The sequence below is a fragment of the Nannospalax galili genome, unplaced genomic scaffold (genome assembly GCF_000622305.1).
Source record: "Nannospalax galili isolate Female #2095 unplaced genomic scaffold, S.galili_v1.0 scaffold929, whole genome shotgun sequence".
NCBI lineage: Eukaryota > Metazoa > Chordata > Mammalia > Rodentia > Spalacidae > Nannospalax > Nannospalax galili.
Window position 1 is genome coordinate 1,066,893 of NW_008359591.1, and position 6,962 is coordinate 1,073,854.

Sequence of the window (6,962 nt, forward strand, 5' to 3'; positions counted from 1 at the left end):
GATTTCAAGTTATATATTCAGAGCTACAGTAATACATAACAGAGTATTTACATACAAACAGACACAACAAACAGAGGACCCGGATATAAGCCAACACTCCTATAGCCACCTGATATTTGACATAGAGTCCAAAAATACATGCTGGAGAAAAGACAGCATCCTTATTTGTGGGGATGACTTTTCTGAGAATCAGAAATGGACTACGTATTCATTCTGTCTTCTTGTTTAAATTTAACTAGCCTTTAAGAAAAACAAACATAATGAATCTTACTGTGCTTTTGACTCCTGATTTAATGAACTCTTATAAACTAAGCTGACAGCATAACTTTAATCTTATATCATGTTCCTTATAATGACCCAGTTATGCCCTTGACTCAGAACAACGTATGTGTACATGAGATTTGGTAATTAGACCTAAAATTACTGCTAATATTGAAAACAATAATGACACTGAAAACAACATATCCCCCACCAATGTTGAAAGCAATATAGGAGCATGGATTGATGATATCTGTTTGTGGCTTTGTGTGCTGATCTGGATCAGTAAAACTAGAAAAATAACTTTCTCCCTTGTAAAGTCTAGTTAAAGGATTTAAAAAACTAAGTTCCTCATTCCTTTCTCATAAAACCATTGATATGCTTTACCCACTGAATTATCTTCCCAGCCTACTTTAATAATTGTTATTTATTTTACTTATTTATAAGGAGAGTTGTGAATTGATTTTGCAAAAGAATGGAGTTTTGGATGAGCAAAAGTGAGACACACAGTATTCCATTGGCAATTTGTGATTCTGGTAATTTAACTCACTACATTAAACAACTTACATCTAATTCAAGCTGTGAGGTGACATAGAGAACAGAAAGCAACTTAGAAGGAACAAATAAGACATCTTCAAGAAAGAAAAATAAAGTAGGTATAGTATGTTTGAAAAAGGAGATCATTTCATCATTTTCATGAAAATTACATTGTAACATTTCATAGGTAAATATTTTAGTCTGGTTATTAATTTTAATTTTTTATATTTGACTTACTATTTTTTAAATTCATGTGTGTGAGTGTTTTGACTGCATGTATGTAAGTGCACCACATGAGTGTAGTGCCCACAGAGACCAGAAAAGAGTGTTAGATCCCCTGGAGCTGGGGTTATAGATGGTGTTGTTAGCTACCATATGGGTGTTGGGAATCAAATCTGGGTCCTCTGGAAGAGTAGCAAGTGTTCCTTTTTTAAAGTTATTTATTTAGTAACCACATAAATAGAAGAAGCATTTCATTACAACAGCATTGACATGTTCAATAACAATTTCCAGAGCTAAGATGTATATCTTTCAAAGTTGGCTGTAAATTTTTAGATTTACAGTTGAATTAATATAGCTATACAATATTGTACTCAGTATAAACCCTGTAAGATATAAAATTAAATGAGGTTTTAACCATTAAAAAAGATCTGCATTTCCTTAATAAATATACATTTTCATACAGAAAAATTCATTTTTAATGCAATTAACACTAAAATGTTTGCACATACGTTTCTAATCTCTATATATCTGATTATTACTAGTCACAGTCGGTTACTTTCTGTTAAAATATTTTTAAAAATTTAATAACCACATGATTAGAAGTATTTCATTACAGCGTTCACATATTCAGTAAAAATACTCCAGAGCAAGGATATGTCTCTTTCAACAGTGGCTGTAAATTTTTAGGTTCACAGTTGAATTAATACAGGTATACAATATTGAACTCAGTATAAACCCTGTAAGACATAAAATTGAATGAGTTTTTATCCTTTAAAGAAGATCTCCATTTCATTTTAAAATATGCTGTTTCCTGCATTTTTAATGCTACTAACACTTAGATGTTTGCACATGTGTCTTTGATCTTCATGTATCTGATGATTACTAGTGACAGTCGGTTACACTCAGATCCTTAGTACCTGAGTATGGATATAAAGTCATCAGATAGATTTCACTGGTAATGTTTATTACCTTTACTATTTAACATGAAGTAAATTTCTATGCTTCCTCCTCAAATATACGTCTTTCAAAAAAATTGTTGATTTTTCTGTGTGTATATCATACAGAACAACCCACCCAATCTTATTCATCTATATACCCACTTCCCAAATGGCACCCTCCCATAGCCTCCCTCCTCCCACGTACTGGAGCCCATATACCTTGTATCCCTATTACTGTCCACTGTGTTGTTGACACCCCCATAGCCTCCCTCCTCCCACATACTGGAGCCCATATACCCTGTATCCTTATTACTGTCCACTGTGTTGTTGACACCCCCATAGCCTCCCTCCTCCCACATACTGGAGCCCATATACCCTGTATCCTTATTACTGTCCACTGTGTTGTTGACACCCCCATAGCCTCCCTCCTCCCACATACTGGAGCCCATATACCCTGTATCCTTATTACTGTCCACTGTGTTGTTGACACCCCCAGCCATTATCCAGTGCTTGTCCATCTGCTGAATCCAGTCAGCCTATCTAGAGACCCTTGTTTTAGGAACATCAGCTGTTCCTCATCTAGCAGCAATCAGTTGTCAGTATTCCTTTAGATAAGATTGGGGTCTGCGGTTTATTTTCCTAGTTCTGTGCTGGGTTACTGTCTGGGAGTCTCCATCAAGTGTTCTTAACCACTGAGCCATCTCTCCAACCCCCTCAATCTGCATATTTAAACCACAGGTATTCTCCTACTTGTCATAACACCTTCTGGTCAGACAGAGCTGACCCTGTGCATTTCTGTAATATTCCCAAGCATTTCATGCCTCTCTTTCTCAACTGTCCTTTTACCATGAGCAGCTCATTTCTTTTCCTGCTATTCTTTTCTAATAATCTACTGAAATGGTAAAGAGTTCCTGGAGAGATTGAACCAATTATACAATAGTCTTTAAAAACATTGAGCATGGTATTTTGTGAAATTTTCATTGTTTGACTAGTTTTCTTCTTTCAAATATTTTCAGTTCTCAGTGGAAATTATAAACATTTTTGGTAAGAATGTTTCTTAAATGAATCTGTGGACTGTATTTCTCAGGGTATAAAGTACAGCACATCTCTTTATATATTGTCTTTGTTACTTTTGGCCAATGTAAATTTTGGGATGTGGGTTGTTTCAAAATTTGCATTGTAAGTCAACACAATTTATACATGTGTTTACTGAACATTTGTAAGGCAAAATCATTAACAATGTAAATATATTCATATAAATTATTTTTTAGTTCTAGAAGGTTAAAAAATTTAAATTTCTATGAAAATTTATAGTAAGAAATCTCATGTTTTCAAAATATTGGCATATGAATATATATATCACATATTATTGTAAAAACTTATGAAGGAATGTTCTGTGATCACATTTTATTTTTAATAATATATACTAATACTTTACACATGCATGGAAATACACAAGCAAGTAAAGGATGGGAGATACATGCATGAAATACTGTCTGTATTCCCCAGTGATTACTGTGATTCAAGAAATTTGTTTTCTTTGTGATTTTACAGTTTTTCATTTTCTTAAAAAATTTTATTTAATTAGAATGAAATACATATATTATTGGTTTAATATGTGAGCAATGGTTGTATATCAGTGATATTATATCATTTAAGAAATTGTGATCCTTTGGAGAAATTGTGAAACAGTCTGTGACTACCTCACAACTAGGAGCTGCACCCTCAGATGCTGGCTTAGAGTAACAAATGCTGTGAGAACAGTCAATAGTCGTCAAAAAGAAGAGTGATACACATGGTTATATATAATGTGTGTGTATTCATCAAAATGTTTTTCCTGACCTGGTGTAGTGGCACACACCATTAATTCCAGCACTCAGGAGGCAGAGGCAGTTGGATTTCTGTGAGATTCAGGCCAATGTGGTCTACATAGTGAGTTCCAGGCCAGCCGGAGCTATTGGGAGACACTTTCAAAACAAAACAACTATGCTCCTCACCACTGCCCTCCAAAAGACTTAAAAGCAATAAATCTGCATGTTCAAGGGTCAGAATCTCTAAAGCCATAAACATATAAAGCTCTTCTCTTTATAAGATTTTTTTTTAAAAAAAATAAGGTATTTGTTATAGTAACAGAAAGCTGAAAATCACAAAATTCTTATTGGTGAATTCAGATAAAAAAAAAATCAATGTTCTTCCAGACCCAGATCATGGTATGTCTTTGAATTAGTTTTATCATTTTCCATACATTATATTTGAGTCACCTTTCAACAACAATAACAAAAAGAATCATGAAATTTGGAGGAGGATGTGTTGGTGAGGTTATGGAGGCTGTTGGAAGGGGAAAGTGAGGGTAGATATGATCATGTTTCGTTGTATACATCTGTAAATTCAAAGAATAAAATATCATAAAATAAAAACAAAACAAAAAACAAAAAATGATTTTACTGTGCAGTACAGTATGTATGTTGCTCAGTCAAATTTATATGGAAAATCAGTTACAGCACCTAAAGAATCTCACTGGAGTAAATATTTTCATGTTAGGTTTTCTGAAAGCAAGAAACTGTGTAAGTCCAGATACAATAATTTATTACTAATAATTTGCTGATTAGTGAACAATGCCAAACGGATTGGCTTTCCCCTACTGGGAGTTTTGGGTAGCACTGAGGCAATTTCAGCATTGAATTTACACATAGAGTTGAAGATAGGAAGAAATAAATATTATTCCCTCTAGTCTGCTTTTCCTCAACAAAATGGACACAGGAAGAGTTGCGACTGATACCCTTGTTCTTTCTCCTTAAGTGTGCTTCATGAAGATTCAAGTTTTATGGCATCCATGCCTACAAGCTTTTTCATAAGGATTGGGTGAGAAAATATTTTATTTTGCTATCATTTAAAAAACTTAACATTTTCAGAATCAAGAGCATCTCAGAAGGTGTTACTATATATACAGAGGTACCTTTTTAGGGGAATTATCTAACAAAAGAAGTCCTGACTGGAAAAATTAGATAAAACATTTGTTTAATTTCTCTACAGGAATTCTATGGACTCATAGCTTGGTGTTTGTAGACCAAAGACTTGTGTAGACTAAAGACTTGAACGCCACATGAGATTTCCTAAGAGTCCATGTGATTAATTATTGTGTTATGTTTTTATTAATAACAATTATAATTTTACAGATTATTAGAGGAAAATGTATCTTAGAAAAGCCATCACAAACTTGTTTATGTATACTAGTAATTTAGAGATAGAATTGGGGCTCTTCAATTACCTTTCAGATAATTGTACCTTAAAATATATATATATATCAAAATTACTTAGAGAAAACATCTTATTTTAGGCATGCTTTAAAAGCAGAAACATTGCACCTTTAAATTGTTGATAAAGACACCTCTGAAATATAATAATGTGCTTCCACAGTCTGATTCCATTTTCAGTGAATCTTGATCATATTTTCTTTATCTCTCCTCTCTCTGAAGTGAGAAGTGTCAGGGGATATGATGAAGGTAAACAAGAACCAGGTCACTGAATTTGTTCTCAAAGGAATAAGAGATCATCCAGAGTTGCAAGTCCCCCTGGTTCTTGGTGTTCTTCATGATTTATGTCATCACTGATAGATAAGGAGAAAGCAGAGTTTATAAACAAAGGAACACATGGTACAGATTCCCTTCCAGGCAGGGAAAATGTCTGCCTAGGTCGTGAGCTGGGGTCTTTTAAAAAGGGAGGCTTCTGCTTCCTGCAGAAGGCGGGGAGATGTATTTTTTTAAAGTTGGGCAGGGGGAAGTGGGAGAGTGGGACTGTTAAAACCTGTTCTCTTTAGAGATCAAAGGGGAAGCCTGCTGTATTGGCCAAACAGTGGAGAAAAGTCTGCTTCTCTTGACTTCAAAGACCAGGGTGCATATCAGCTCAGCTCCTTTTTTTCCGGAGCTTGAGAAGTCCTTGAGACTCTGTTGTTGAGGGGACAGGGCTATATGAACCTTAATATTCCAGCCTTTTGTGTTATAGGATAGGGGGCACCGTTGTTGTCTTGCTACTTCCTGCTGGACAGGGTTGACGTAGGGGGTGCTAGATTAGGGGTTGGTCAGACAACGGGGGTTCCCTCTTCATGCATGTCAACAGGGTCCTTGAAGGTTGACAGGTGCTTGTATACATATGGAGGGAAGGAAAGTAACAGCTGATTAGAATTAGTAAGAGTTAGTTTTTGGATTTGGTCCTGAAAATATTTGAAGAGGCAAGGAGCAATGGTTAGCACCAAGGTAATAGCTCATTTTTCTTTCTTTTTTTCTTCTGCCAAGGCTGAACTCGAGAGTGACAGACTCAGGATTTGTTTTCAGGCATTTTGATAGCTGTTGGAGTGTCTAGAATCAGTGTAAGTTACCTCTCAAAGGCTTTTGGAGTGGCTAGAATCAGTTCCCTCTTAAACTACCTCTAGATAGGGAGAGAAAACAAATGTAGCCATCATTTTAGAACAATAGTGGGTTGTCTCCTGCAGCTGCAGGTGGGCACTACAGCATTGCAGACCAAGATTTGAAGTCTAACATCCGAGTAGCACTGTCTTATTAGGAACAAAGTTATCAATGAGAGATAATTGTCTAAATAACATAAGAACTTACATCTAATGTCTGGGTTGTGTAATCTCTTGAACACTTAAAATATACTGATAACTTTAATTTTTGGTTATACTTTCCTTTTGGATGTTTAAGACCATACTGTTTGCCCAAATAAACCACTTTATTTTTACTCTTAAGGTCATATGAGGATTTTGTCCTCAGTGGTCACATGGGCTTGTGGGGAACCCCTGGCTCCTCAGGCTTTTCTTTTTACCAGTTCCATCTATGTGAAGATAAATCAAAAGGTCCTGCTTGACCAGGGCTTTGCTTGGAAGCATGGAGGAAATGTTTCCTCTGTGTTGACCCTCCTCTTTGCAGACTGGAAACTGGTTCAAGTCCATCTGGTGGGGTCTCCTCAGCCTCCTTGATCAAGAGGACAGGTGACCCACCACCATTACAG

The 6,962-nt window shown here is 35.6% G+C and overlaps 1 pseudogene; it reads left to right on the forward strand.

Moving 5' to 3' along the window:
• The first annotated feature begins 5,452 nt into the window (after positions 1 to 5,452).
• The window catches only part of LOC103725982, an 8,334-nt pseudogene continuing 6,824 nt past the window's right edge, over positions 5,453 to 6,962 (forward strand).